At 40.1% G+C, this 15,914-nt stretch overlaps 1 protein-coding gene and 1 long non-coding RNA gene across 2 annotated transcripts in view; one reads left to right on the forward strand and one right to left on the reverse strand.

The window, feature by feature from the left end:
• Positions 1-15,914, reverse strand: part of LOC143363140 (uncharacterized) — a 458,910-nt gene that overhangs the window by 333,608 nt on the left and 109,388 nt on the right. The gene's annotated exons all lie outside the window — the stretch shown is intronic.
• The window catches only part of LOC143363148 (uncharacterized), an 839,400-nt gene continuing 825,224 nt past the window's right edge, over positions 1,739-15,914 (forward strand). Inside the window, exon 1 of the long non-coding RNA XR_013083758.1 lies at positions 1,739-1,942. This is a non-coding gene — a long non-coding RNA (uncharacterized LOC143363148). The remainder of the gene's footprint in view (positions 1,943-15,914) is intronic.

Consider the following 15,914-nt stretch of genomic DNA (forward strand, 5'->3'; position numbering starts at 1 on the left):
TGCAACATTATATCGGAGACGGATATTCTCTCCGTTTGAATGCTAGTCATTTTGGTATGCCATAGGCAGAGTTGGGCATTATTTAGATCAGGGCTGCTGAACTGGTGGCTTATGAGCCGCTCGTGGTTCTTTCCCCTATCTTCCTTTTTCGACAAGAGACCCCCACTGCGTACGACGTCGTCCCACAAGCTAGGCAGTCACAGGGGAAAGGAGAATCGTAGCTGTCTCATTCTGCCGCGCTCCGTTTCCGATTGGGCGCAACGAAGAAAGCAAGCGAGGCGAAGCGCGGCAGAATGAGACAACAAGATTTCTCGGCATTTGTTTAGAATTTTGTTTTCAATCGATTTTGCTGCCATTCCGAGGAGATTGTAGAAAAGAAGTTAAGGGCCCGGACTGCCAAAAGTAGAGTGACTACTTTACCGACAAAATATGGTTTTACGTGCCTCAAGTTTTCGTCCTTAAATAAGAATATATTGTCGCTGATAAAGGGCTCATTCGAAAGAGGAAGGTTCAGTCTAGTGCGGGCTGGTCATGAGCTGACGAGATTATGCATATATTTAGAAATATAAGCGTTAGAAGTAGGCCAAAAATTGACGATGCGCGTGCCGTGGAATTCAAGCATTTTTATGCCATTGGATGAGTTTTCTGGATGATGTCGAGACCAGCCCGCACTAGAAAATATCTCCAGCTACAAATTGAGCTATAATTTGTCTTGATTCTGTTGCGAAATAAAGGCGAAAACTTGAGGCACGTTTTCGGCATGGCTTTCTAGCCTCAGAATTCATGATATCGATAATATAGAGCAAAAAAATGTGACAAGTTTAGTTGAGCTGGAGCTCATCAGGTGGCGCCTAAGTAGAAGGACTTGTAGGGATATTGACGCTGCCGCGCCATTCCCCTAGGCACGCGCCTAGAGAATACGCTCCGACGAGGTTGGCACTCTCAACCTCGGGCAATGCAGGCGAGAGAACCGCCTAATGTACTCTCTCGCTGCCGGACTCTCGATCGAGACAGACGTCTCGATCCTACGCTCTCGAAGTGAAGTCGAATAAAGTTGTTCTGTTACATACACGAGTTTATCACTATCGATAAAAAGTCTCCCAGCGGTTCTGTGCAGAGTAGGCTGCATCTTGGTTCCGCATTTATCCGCGGGACCCTTAAACCTACAGACTGTCGAAGTGGGATTGGAGGAAACTGCAAGCGTAGATTGTGGCACAGACGAGGTATAGGAGTAGACCAATCACCCAATGTATTTTTCTGTCTCGCGCTCGGGGGGCTCTAGAGCCCCCGTACCATTCCGTGTCACATCCTACCGTATCATCCAGAACTAATATTGTGGAACCGATATTCTACAATGGCGCTGTTGCTGATATAATTTTAAATCTCATGTCGAGGATTCATATGATGAATGAAACAAAAGAATGTTGTTTCCTCTTAATTCCATTACGGCTGACACATGAGTGCATCGAAGGAGACGTAATGTAATAATAATAATAACGTAACGTCTCCGGCTGAGAATATTTTGGTCCCGGATCGAATCCCGCATGGAATGATTTTTTTTTTCGTTAAACACTTTTTTCTTGTTCTTTCTACTACGTCAGTCTTCTTCCCTGTGCAATTACAACTACAACAGTGTAATAACATAATTATAAGAAATTAAATTAGTTTAATATTAGCCAAAAGTAAGAACTTAGTTTAAATTTAATTTAATAAAATACGACGTTGATATCACTAATTTCATTTGACTATTTAATAGCTACCTACTCAATCTACTTCTGATATTGCTTTTCATTTGCAGCGTATATATTCTAATAAATTTAATTATTTGGGATTGATAAAAGATTGAACAACAATATTTATAATAACTAGTTTTGAACATTTTTTAAGGGTAATTAAATTTAAAAAACAAAAAGAATTATTTAAAAATACAAAATATATATCAGTACATACCATTAAACCCGATTCTTTTTAATTTTTTCCGTTTAAATTTCACTTTGATATCTTTTTTAGTTCAAAAGTTATAGCAAAATATGCGCCTCGCCGAACCGGGAATCGAATGCGCTACTTCCAGACATAGTTGGGCACTATTTAGATAACAAATTATTTAAATAACGATTCGAATAAAAGATACTTTAACTTTATTCGTTATTCGAAGGTTCGAATAAAAAAAGTATCTTTGTCGAATAAATAATTTTATTCGACGAGAATTTATCCGATGAATAAAGATAATTTTTTTTATTCGAAGCGGATTTATTCGAACTTGGAACAATTTTTTCATCTTTTATCTGTATCGTTTATTCGAAGGCTTCGAATAAACAGCAACGAGGTCCGACGAGAGCCGAACTTCAAAGACCCAGCGACTGACAAACGGTATACATCCTCATTAAATTGCGACGAGTGAATTGAGGGGCTTTTCCTGATGAAAATGAGTCCAAATTCGAGTGTAATCGAACAAATTTATTGATACGTAATGTTACGATAAAAATTACATTCTTATTGAAGATAGTCCAAATGATGTCGTGTTTGGACTCATTTTGATCGGGACAAGCTCCACAGCTCATTCGTATTAACAATATTGTTCTGATTAAAAACATAAAAGCGTAAATTGCCAATAATGCACGATTCTCCATCTGCTTACATTGTAGGCCGTTGGTCGGTCGCTGGTCTTTGAAGTTCCGAGCTCGTAGAGTCGCGAGATATCGGTGTGAAACAACTACCAATCAAATTGCAAAACTTCATTGTTTTTCAGGATTTTTTTATGGGACTTGCGCCATCTAATTCGTGGCATTCTTATGATTAAAATGACACTAAACACGGTACAAATTGGACTGTATTTAGCATTTTTATTCGTAGATTTATTCGAAGGCTTCGAATAAATCTTCGGATAACTTTTGCCAGCTCGACGAATAAACGGCAACGAAGGCCGACGAGGACCGACGAGCGCCGAACGTCGAAGACCCAGCGACTGCCAAACGGCATACAATGTAAGCGGATGGAGAATCATGCATTATTGGCAATTTATGCTTTTATGTTTTTAATCAGAACAATATTGTTAAGACGAATGAGTTGTAGAGCTTGTCCCGATCAAAATGAGTCCAAACACGACATCATTTGGACTGTCTTTAATGAGATTGTAATTTTTATCGTAACATTACGTATCAGTGAAACTTGTTCGTCTGCACTCGAATTTGACCTCATTTTCATCAGCAAAATCCCCTCCATTCGCTCGTCACAATTTAATGAGGATATATTGAAAAATCTAAAAGTTTAAACTTTCATACGTGCGCGATTCTCGATCCGCTTACAATGTATGTCGTCTGTCGTCGCTGGGTCTTTGAAGCTCGGCGCTCGGCAAAAGTTATTCGAAGATTTATTCGAAGCCTTCGAATAAAAGATACAGATAAAAGATGAAAAAATTATTCGAAGTTCGAATAAATCCGTTTCGAATAAAAAAAATTATCTTTATTCGTCGGATAAATTCTCGTCGAATAAAATTATTTATCCGATACTCGTCGAATAAAGATACTTTTCTTATTCGAACCTTCGAATAACGAATAAAGATAGAGTATCTTTTATTCGAATCGTTATTTAAATAATTTTTTATCGAAATAATGCCCAACTCTGCTTTTGACCATCTTATCCGGATTAGTCTTAAAAATCAACAAAAAAAAAATTATGTAAAAAATATAGAACATATTTTAGTATACGCCATTAAACCCGATCTTTAAAAAAGATTTCTAGTCCAAATTTCGCATTGATATCTTTTTTAGTTTAAAAGTTGTAGCAAAATGTGCGCCTCGCCGAACCGGGAATCGATTGCGGCTCAGGCGCTCGAAACTTCGGTAACGTGAATTCGGCGGAACGCGTCGAACAGTCGAGCTGGCATCTCACACGGACAGAATAGAGGTACGCTTGTGTGTAGCGCGTGCGTAGTAGAAGCAACGTAAGGAGACGTACTGTTGCCTTCGTCGTTTATTTTCTCACTACAAACGTGAAAGAAAATAATGCAACTACGTTCTCAGTCAGTAGTGAAATAGATTGACATCTTGTAAAAAAGATCAACTACATAATTATTGATTTATTAATTCTTAACTCTTTCGAATTTTACAACTAATATTAATTGATATTTTGGATGATTCTTTAAAGCTAAAGTTTATGTTTTTTAAATGAAATATACATGAAAATATATAGTAAATTTCAATTTAATTTCTTTTTCAAGTTCAGTTACAAAATATATTCAAAATGGTTGCGTATTAATAGTGTTAAAAAATTATAGAAATGCGAATAATAATTATACGTATGGAGAATTGTTATTTACGTTCAAGGTTTATGAAAATTGTATTTCTATAATTTGGAAACGTAGTATCTATATTTATTAATATTGTATTGATAAAGATAATTGTAGATATATAACATAATGACATCAAATAAAAAAATATAATTTGAACCTATAGTCATAACATCAGATATGTACATAACTCGTCAATCATTTGTATTTGACCAGATTTGATCATTTTTGTGGATCTAGTTCCAACATTTATCGTTCGTCAGCGTACAGGGCGTAAGAAAACCAGTTGTTTACATGTGAGACACGAAACCCCATATGGTGATTGGTCTACTCCTATACCTCGTCTGTGATTGTGGTTATGTTCGACGCCTATTCGCTCATCGGCAACGTGCGTCTGTATATGTGTGTATATGTATATAATTTTCCTATACATGCAAATACTCCGATAGTTTGATGTTTCGGACTGATGCAAGCAATGTGCAGTTGTCCATATACGCATATAGCATAGTCGTAGCTGTAGCTTCATGTATCATATGAAATTGCGATCACATTTGTATACCGATGAGCTTACATACAGTACCACATTATACAAAAGAGAAAAAGAAATTGTTAACCCTTTGCACTCGAGTGGTGACTCTGAACCACCACTAGAAATTGTTGTGGCATTATTTCAAAGAAATTACAACAAATATTACAATGTATTTGTTACATTACAAAATTTGAATTTAATAGATTACTAAACATTTAAATATTCTATGTGGAAATCGGATCAGTTTCGTATGAATAAAATGAAAATATTCTAAGACAGAAGAGAAAAATGTAGTTTTAGAATGAAAATAGCGCCGAGTGCAAAGGGTTACTTTTACAGGTCTTGAAAATAAAGTGTCAACCTTTTTCATTAAATTATAACAATTGAACTACCAAGTTCATGAAAATAATCTTTTAGGTGCATACAGTAGACACACGAGAGTAGAATAATAAAATTAATTTTAATTGAAAAAGGAATATTTTGGATTTTAGGAAAGGAATAACGCAAAGGCAAGATGGAGAATATAACAAAAAAGATTAAACATATTAGGTTTAAATTCTATATTTTAAATTATTTTTTAAATATATAATAATTTTTTTCGGCAATTTTATTAGTGCCTCTGATCCAGTTACCGCTGCCTCCTCTGCTTCCTCTGCTTCCTCTGTAACCCCAGCCACCCCTGCCGCCACTTCCTCCTCGTCTCATTGATTTTAACTCTTTTTCTATTTCGTGCAGCTGTAACGTGAAAAACAAACATTATTAAACGGACAATTTTTAAATGTTCTCATTCATATACAGTAACGAGCAAAACTGAGTCTACACTATTTGAAGCAACATAACTTTTTAAAAATTAGATCAAATGACTTGAATGTTATTGAGAAGTTAGAAGGATTAGTTTATTAGACGAGGTGTAAAAAATTTTTGAAAAAAATTTGAATTGGTCGGAATCGCAAAAGAAATAGTAAAAGTTGGTTTTTCAGCTTTTTTATCTGAGCCTGTATTGAAAATTTAAAGAATGTATTTGATTCGGTCGAATAAATTATATCCATGCTGGAAATTTCACCGATATTGGTTAATTCGTTTACGAGTTATAAACGCAAGTGGAAAAGTTGCCATTTTTCACGATTTTCGACCGCACTTTTAATCGTTTATAACTCGTAAACGAATTAACCAATATAGATGAAATTTTCAATACAGGCTCAGATAAAAAAGCTAAAAAAAACCAACTTTTACTATTTCTTTTACGATTCCGACCAATTCAAACTTTTTTCAAAAATTTTTTACACCTCGTCTAATAAACTAATCCTTCTAACTTCTCGATAACATTCAAGTCATTTGATCTAATCACAAAACTATTGTACGTACCTTCTTAGCGAAAAAAAGACTTTCGTCCGACCGCCTAAATGATGTACGCGGCGATCGGGAAGATGGATACTGAGACGATTGTGATGGCCCTGTTGGCGACCCCGACCGCGACCCGCGCCGCGAGCATCGCGATCGCGACCCGCGTCTCGGGGACCGCAATCCGCGCCGCGAGCATCGCGATCGCGACCCGCGTCTCGGGGAACGCGAGCTCCGGCGTGAATCTGTTTGGGTCGCTACGGTTGGCATCTGAAAAAATTACAAAAATTATAATAGCAGACTCTACAAAACTCTACATCTCTATATCTTGAAATATATTTGCTAAATAAAATATTTTGATTGAATGCATTTTTATATATTGGTTTTTGTAGAGTTTGCCTCGGTTTAACACAACTTTCCTACTTTTCTGTACATCTGTTTGCACACAGAATATTCTGCGTACATTGTTCCTGTTTCTGCACAAATATTTTTATTTTTATTCTACCCTGCGCCCTGATTTTACACGGTACGTATCCACCGAATAAAAAGACACCAACGTGTAACCTTCACTAACCATACATGGTCGCTGTTAATGACATCAATACGAATTTTGTTTTTAGAAATTAGAAAAATACCTTGTTTTCTTTCAATTTTTTAAAAATTTTGGGTTTTAAAAAACGGTTTTCAGATTTTTATTCAGGTCACTAAAAGCGACAATTTATAGCGAACAGCAAAACTGAATCCAGATTATTGGTAACAGCATAAATTTTTATTTCACTGTAACAGACCTGGCTGCGCCAGGCCTGTTCCTAATTGTACGCGCCCCGAATCCGAGCCCCCGAACACGACCGACGGATACCGAGATCCGCCGGTAACCGCGAGCGCCCCCGCGAGCCCCGCAACACCGAACCGATCTTGGCGGGAACCGGAACCCGCCATGATGCGACACCGGCGCGCCGGATGCGTGACGACACCGGAAAAGCCGACCGCGAACCGTACCGCACCGCACCCCCTCGCCCGGCAAGACGAGCGAGACGAACCGGAAAACGGTCTCTTCGGTTTTCCGCCGTCATAGCGACCAGTCGTGTTTTACCGAGCCGTATTCTCCAGCCGCCGATACCGACCGCACGGATACGTCCGAACTCGCGCTGTTCCGACGCCGAGAAACCGCCCGCCGATTCTCGCAGAGTATTATTTTACCCGCGGATCTTGTAACCGCGAGTGTGACGAATTACTCGCGACCCTCGAACCCCGATCTACGCCGCGTACCGGACCACCTGGAGAGCCGCCCCGTCGCCGAGCGATCGAGGACCGGAACCAGGGTAAGTACCTTTCTTTCCCGTTAACCCGACGTCCCCGCCTCCACCCTACACCCTCGGAGAGCGAACCACCCGTGACCGGCGTAACGCCGGCCGTCCATGGGCGCGGGCTCTCCGTCCGCCGAAGTTGCCCTGGTCCGGAAACGCCGCTGCGTACGGCTAAGACCACGCCGTGACCCGACACGCGCGCGACCTGAGTCGCGACCGCCGACCTCCGAACCGCGAAGCCGGGAGAGTGATGAACGTGTAGCCGAGCCGCGTCATTAACCACCCGCGCCCGACCGTCCGTGTCCCGCCGTAACCCTCGCGTTATCCCGCTGCGAACCCTGGCACGGCGAGCCAAATCCGGCCGCGAGGAACCAGTTGTATCGAGATCCGCCGGGAAACGGACTCGTTACATCACTTATCGGCGAAATGTTCAGCATAGATATAATTTATTCGAGTGAATAAAACACATTTTTTGAATTTTCAATACAAGCTCAGATAAAAAAGTTGACAAAACCAACTTTTACTATTTCTTTCAAGTCATTTGGTTCTAATTTTAAAAAAGTTATGCTGTTTCGAATAGTGTGGATCCAGTTTTGCTCTTCACTGTACGCTCAGTGAAGGTTACAAAGTCAGATACACGTGGCTGTCATTTTACACAGTGGATACGTACCGTTTAAAAAGACCGTGCAAAATAAGGAAACAGAATGGAATAAAAATACAAAACTTGTGCAAAAAAAGGAACCATGTACGCAGGATGTACCATACCGCGTGAAAACAGATTTGCAGATAAATAGGAAACTTGTATTAAACCAAAGCAAACTGTACAAAAAACCAATATGAAGATGCGTTCGGTCAAATTTCATAGAAAAGCCGCGTGAAAAAAAGAATAAGAGATTTCCTACAAGAGACAGGCGTAGTAAGGATGAAGGGTACTTACGATGCTTCCAGCTCGACGGCAACTTTCTTTCTAACAATCGCACGTTATTCACTGGTGTTACATTCATTTGTCTTTGACTGTTGTCATTTCATTTTTTTTTTTTTTTTTGGTGAGAGTGAGAGAGAAAGGGAGAGAAAGCAGTGATGAAAGAGAAAGAGAAAGAAAGCGGGGGTGAGAGCGAGAGAGATACTTCAATCATTTGTTGCACTATCTTTTGTTCTCTCACCGATTTGTAACCAATATGTGACAAAATTGGTTGACCAGTTCATCGTCGCGCGCTTTACAATACGAAAGTACGAAGCGATTATTTACTCGTCTTATTGTGACGAGTGAATTGATGGGATTTTCCTGATGAAAATGAGTCCAAACACGACATCATTTGGACTATCTTCAATGAGATTGTAATTTTTATCGTAACATTACGTATCAATGAAAATTGTTCGATTACACTCGAATTTGAACTCATTTTCATCAGGAAAATCCCATCAATTCACTCGTCACAATTTCATGAAGGTACATTGAAAAATCTAAAAGTTCAAACTTTCATTCGTGCGCGATTCATCATCTGCTTATACATTGTATGCCGTTTGTCAGTCGCTGGGTCTTCGACGTTCGGCGCTTGTCGGGTGTCGTCAGACCTCGTCGCCGTTTATTCGTCGAGCTGGCCAAAGTTATCCGAAGATTTATTCGAAGCATTCGGATAAATCTACGAATAAAAATACTAGATACAGTCCAATTTGTACCGTGTTCAGTGTCATTTTAATCAGAAGAATGCCACGAATTAGTCGGTGCAAGTTCCGTTAAAAAATAATGAAAAATAAAGAAGTTTTGCAATTGGATTGGTAGTTGTTTCACTCCGATACTTCGTGACTCTTCGAGCTCAGAACGTCAAAGACCAGCGACCGACCAACAGCTTACAATGTAAACAGATGGAGAATCGAGCATTACTGGCAATTTAAACTTTTATATTTTTAATCAGAATAATATTGTTAATACAAATAAGTTGTCGAGCTTATTCCGATGAAAATGAGTCCAAACACGACATCATTTGGACTATCTTCAATGAGATTGTAATTTTTATAGATTTTACATAAGAGATAAAAATAATTAAGAAAACAAAAAATCTGACTGCGAAAAGAATTATTAATAATTTATACTTTCTATTTCTATTTTATTTTTTGTTTTATTTATTATCAATATTTTATTTAATAAATTAGTTTTTTGTTTCTTATCTTTTTAGTTCTTTTCGCAGTCGGGTTTTTTGTTTTTTTTATAATATTTCTTATTTTTGCGGTCAGGTTTTTTTTTGTTTGCTGTCTGTCTACATTGAAACAATTATCATGCCGTGATTGTTTATACCTTTCATTTCCACGTCGGAAAATAATACTCTTCAAAATGTGTTACCATTTGTTAACAATATATACAAAACATAATTTTTAAAACTATCCTTTTCTTCTGTACATTTACATATATATATTCGTGTTATATTCATATAGAACGTTTAAAAAATTAAGATTTTTAAACAAGTTAACGAATATTCAAATGATCGTACAATTATTTACAATTGAAAATTCCATATTTTAAATTAAGAAGGAATAAGCCTCCAAATTTCGACAGATCCGAAAGTAAGAAAAGAAACCGCTCGAACCAGCTCGAACGCTTTCCATGCGATCATCGACGGTGTTTGTATGAATATGATGCGGCAGCATTGGGGCAACGGGGGTCCTATTTATACTAAGTTATATCAATGGGCGTTTTTGTGGCCGGAATTAGATATCGTTAATTTGGGAGTCGATAAGTGTACAATGGGGGTCTGTGGTCCAGAGATATGTCAACGGTTTCCGTCTGGGTGAGATAGGGCGAGTTTCGGTTGGTCGAGATAGCGTGGGCGTTGAGACGCACTGGTGGTCGTTGGTCGTCATCGATGTTGAATAGGAGAGGGGGAAATTGGCGTTACAATGCAGTGCTGGTTCGCTCTTTACCTCACGGAGTAGTTCCTCGGTCACCTCAGGGCCTCATGTTTCGTTTTCAACGGTTAAGAAGTAATTTTGCAGGTATTTTCTCATTATTTCTTTATCAATGTTTTAATTTGAATAGATCTTGTTTTCTTGAATTTGGAATTTATAGGATAGGGGTCTTAGGGATTGCTATTCCCTTATAACTTCTGCGAAATATATTCTTTACGTTCCTTGAGTTTTAGTGCCGTATATATATATTAATATATACATTAATAACCAAATTACGAGAAGTGCCCGAAAACAGGCCATTTGTCCGCACTGTGCGGCGGTCTCTTTATTTTCCGAGATATTCGAAAAAAACTGTCTATTTTGATGAAAAATTCTGCCTATTTTGAATGACCGAATTTGTTCTTTAGGGCGGGGGAGGGTTCTTTCGTTAATACCTACAATGCACAACAAACTTTCGTTAATACACCCTATGAAAGTATCGAGTCGATGGGGTCAATGTTCTTCCACTTTGCAATCAAATTCGCAGAAGTAATCTATTCATGATCACTATAAGCTGTTTCTATACTATATGTATCGATTGCCAAATGATTCCTTCAAATATCTCGATGCTTTAAATTTGACTGTGAGTTCGGACCTGACATGAGTATAGAAATGCCGCGAGTGGAAATACTGGAACATTTCGGCAAGAAAAAAACGTAGATAAAACGAAAATATACGAAATAGACATAATAAAGGATTTATTTTGTACATATTAAGAAGCAATATTTTATTCACTATATTGTCTTTTAATCTATTTCTTTTTTTTTTACTAATTATTTCGCCAGTCTTTGAGGATACTCTTTCGGAAGGAACAGATGTTGCCATAACACAAAGATACTCCTTTGCAAGCTTTGATATTGTTACGTCCCAAGTGGGATGAATTACGATTTTAAGAGGATAGGACGCAGTTTCGAACCTACCTGCATACACCGGCTATGGTTCGGAAAATTGAGGATCGTTTAAATAACTTTGTACCCTTATTTTGAAAACAACAAAATTATTGATTTATTCAAAGTGTTGTTCTGAATCAGAGATTACAAATTTGATTTTACAAATATGGTTTGTATAGCGCATATACTGGAGTGCTTACAAATAGTTTGATTAATAATAATAATATTAATATTAGTTTGATAATAATAATAATATTAATATTAGTTTGATAATAATAATAATATTAATATTACCGTGATCACGGGTTCGGATTCGGTTACAATATACTCCGACTGCTGACACTGGCCTTTGAAACGGTGTTGGAGATTTCAACATGGGAAACGAGAGGAGGCAGAGGGGCTTCCAAACTCCATAAAATATGTGCTCTGTACATAATGTCTATTTCAATATTTCAATTTCATTCTGTAACGAACCAACACTGTACATATATGCAAATACACGACTCAGGTGACTAGCTCGACGGCGCGTGCGCGACGTGGTCCCTGCGTCCCCTCCCGCGCCCCGCGAGTCCCGGGCGGATCGAGCAGCTCGCGGGCCGCGCGGGGGACGGGCGTCAGGAGCGATCGCGCTAACGACCGATCGATGCAGTCTCTGTACAATCGACCATCGATACAAATCAAGCGTGTTATTCTCTCTCTTCACCTTGTGACAATCGATCCGTCGGCCTTTCTCCTGCCACCCTGTTTCTCCGAACAGGAAAACTTTCAACGGAACGGAACGGAAATCTTTCAACGCCGTGAAAGATCCGAAGAGTTCGTAACAAACGGTTTGTCGCGAAACAACTGAACGAACTATTTTAACTTCAAAAGAGACTACTGGACTATTGACTATGACTGAATAACTGATTGTTCACGATTGTCTGACTGACTGACTGTTTATAACTGAATTTGAGGAGTTGGTCCCCCTTTTTATAAGATGGACAGTCCTTTGTTTTTCAAAGATGCTGACACAGGAGTCTCTACCTTGCATCTTTTTATCTTCTTGATGTCTCCTGACTAGTCAGCTGTATGCCGACAGGATCTTTTTACCATGAAGTCGGCGTCTTTTCTTATAATTTGGCATAATTGGACACCTTTCCTGTTTGTTCTCAGGGTGAAAACTGATCTTCATCTGCGTGTCTTGCAGGAAGATAAGTTGGAGTCGTTTCTCCTGCTACCTTACTGCGTAGAATTTTTAACATATATCTTAATCCTATTTTTACTTCTCCTCGCGCGACATCATCGGATGTCCATAATAACTCATAATAATTCTTCATCTGTGGGTTTATTCGTTGGCCGTCGAACCACCGGACGTGACACCTTTATAAATTTGAGGATTATAAGGACTGCTAATATTCCTGCACTGCAGGATCCAAATGTAATGAAAAGAGAAGAAAAAAAAATGTGTACATGGTGTGGGTGCGCTTGTCACCATCGGGTGACTACTTCTTGGGCGTAGCCAGTGTGGATTAGCCACCACTCGTCCACGTTCATTTCGAAGTGCTCTTCGATGCATTCCGTGCACTCCCATGCCTGACGGACCCTTTCTAGTTGCCGACCGCAGTCTTGGCATTTGGAGTAGGTCTGGGCCGGGTTCAGCTGACACATGATGTGCCAGCCCCTTGCTTGTAGTACCAGTGCTCTCTTGGGGCTAGCCGGCCATAACATGTCCGGCATATCCTATTTTGGTGGTACACGTACGATGCTTCTTGCTGTGATGTACCCACGCAGTATAAATTTAGATGATTCCGGTACGTTTCAGGGTAATGGTGTGGTATTACCCCATCTATCGGCCCATAAAATTCCTTCAATACCTCCTCTTCGGGGCGGTAGTCCATACGTCTCCTCCATACGTCTCGGTCCGGCAAATTGCCGGCGGGCAGTCCATATTTGGAGTAGGTTTGGGCTGGATCTAACTGACACAAGATGTGCCAGCCTCTTTCTTCACAATACCATTGTTCCCTTCTGATCAGGCGGCCATAACACGCACGACATATCCTATTTCAGTGATGTATATAGCACGTCTCTTGTCGTGGTGCGACGACACAGTACAGATTCAGGAGGTTCCGGTATGTTTCTGGATAGTGGGTCGGTACTACCCCATCTATAGGCCCGTAGAATTCTTGTAACACCTCTTCCTCTGGGCGATAATTCGGCCTTGGGATAGGCATTGTTGTCTTTCTGAATTGATCCTTTGTCTCGCTATTACCTTCATCCATTTTATATAGTTGGTCTCTGGGATATCAGGGTTTCTGATGTAATTTATCACTGGTTTACCCATACAAGTTGATGTGCTGAGGATTGATAGCAGCTTCTCTGGACTAATTTTCCGATATACATACTCATATATTGAAGGTTCTTTCCAAAATTTTCTAATATTTTGTTGATCAAAGGTCTTTGTCACTGCGCTTTATCCCACCGCTGTCACCAATTTTTGTTATGTCCCAGGTGGGGCGGATTATAATTTTTTGGGGATAAGTCGCAGTTTTGAACCTACCTGCATTCATCGGCTACGGTTCGGGAAATTGAGGATTGGTTAAATAAGTTGTATCCGTATTTTTAAAAAACAACAAAATTATCGATTTATTCAGAATTAGGTGCTGAATCAGATATTCGAAGTTTGACTTTACTTTACAAGCAGGGATTTTGTATAGCGCATAAGCTAGAGGGCTTACAAGTGTTTCGCTTTATAATAATATTAATTTATCGAGTTGCTGATTTTCGGAGATCGCTCGCAAGTTTGCAGTCGCTGATTTCGGGAGGGCGCTCGCAGGTTGTAGTCGTTGGTTTTCCGCAGTGGCTCGCACTTCGCGGGACTTATACGCCGAAACTCATAGATTTTAAAAAGAACTGTTAATAATTGCGCGACGCGTCTAACGTACGGATCTTTTACTAACTGACTGAACTCATTTTGAGGAGTTGATCTTCTCAATGTCTCCTGATTAGTCAGCTGTGTGTTGCCAGGGTTCTTTTACTTATGAAGTCGACGTCTTTTCTTGTAATTCGGCATAATATTCTTCTTGTTTGTTTCCAAGGTGTAAACTGATCTTCGTCTGCGTGTCTTGCAGGAAGATAAGTTGGAGTCTTTTTCCGCGCTACCTAACTGCGTAGAATTGCTAACATATATTTTAATCTTATTTTATTTCCTCTCGCGCGACATCATCGGGTTTTTCTATAATAATTAATACTAATTCTTTATCTAAGCGTTTATTCATTTATCGTCGAACCACCGGACGTGACAACGCATAAATGCACTGCCCTGAAAGGAAGTTTGTTTTTGCTAACAATTACATGAGCTAAAACAACTCTAACAAGTCCTTTGCAGAAAAATATAAACGGCTGTTTCGACCTAATTATAAACTGCTCCTTATCCCCAGCAACAGTTGCCCAGAGCACCCAATATGAATCAGTCGCTCCATATCACCTGACGCTGGGGTTATTTGCTGCTATGTCAGGATGTATCTCATGCATACTAGCGCCGACAACATGGGTAGGCCACACATTCACTTCTGTACATTTCAATCCCCAGAGATTATCGGATCCCACTTTTTGGTACTTAGTACCCCATGCATCTTGATTTTAAGGCTTAGTCTGTGCAGGTATCCGCATCAGTTTAGCGTTGTGACGGTGATCTCGCTTCGAATGTGCTTGTGACACGCACCAATCTCTGCTTGATACGCCGAGGAAAGCTTCTCCTAAAGCGCTTGCTTGTTGAAGTGTTTTCCGATTTGGCTGCTGTGAATCTGTATCTCTTTCTGTGAGATAAAACATTTTTACTGGTTTACCGTGCGTGTCATCCACCCGGTGTTCCCCAACGAGGTGCAGCTTTAAGATCTTTGAAGGTCAGCATTTGTGCGTTTTGCGGCCAACACGTCATGTAACATAATAACATGACATGTTATTTACATACGTCGGCAGTACTCTTGCAAGTAATTCTTAAACTAACTTAATATAACTTACCCTACTGTTTACATCTTCACCTACTTATTACCAAAGTGGTGACTCTGCGCCGTTGGCTCCTGCCCCATCCTGCGCATGTACTCCCCAAAGCACCCGTGGCCGGAGAGCAACTGCGTGAGACGGAAGGTCAACCTTCCCCGCCATACAACCCCGCCTTTCTACACCATATATCAAATATGGACAGGAGGGCCCGTACGGTCGGAAGCGTCGAGGGGGCGAGCAGTTTCCCCCATTCAGCAAACGTGTCCGCCCGTGCCTGGCGTATCAGAGCCACAAGATCCTCATCCTCCCCGCGCATAAGCTTCACCTCCGGCGGCGGCGGAACGAGCAGGCGATGTGGTATAACTTCCCACGCTCTGCCGACGCCAAATGGAACGGTGGAACCATTGCGAGGAGGCCCACCACCTTGACGGGGATGGTGCGGTATCCCCGTGTGGCCCGCAAGGGACTGTTTCAATAAATGAAAACAATAATATTTTACTCTCGAATGGTTTAGGAACGACTAACTGGCAAGTTTCGATAGCCGAATAACCTGATCCAGTGTTTTGCGATGCGACTATCGAGTGTGCCGCGCGGATTTCGACTGTATATCCACCCGAGGTTGTAAGGCTCGGATT

Source organism: Halictus rubicundus, unplaced genomic scaffold (genome assembly GCF_050948215.1).
Source record: "Halictus rubicundus isolate RS-2024b unplaced genomic scaffold, iyHalRubi1_principal scaffold0025, whole genome shotgun sequence".
In the NCBI taxonomy this organism is placed as follows: Eukaryota; Metazoa; Arthropoda; class Insecta; order Hymenoptera; family Halictidae; genus Halictus; species Halictus rubicundus.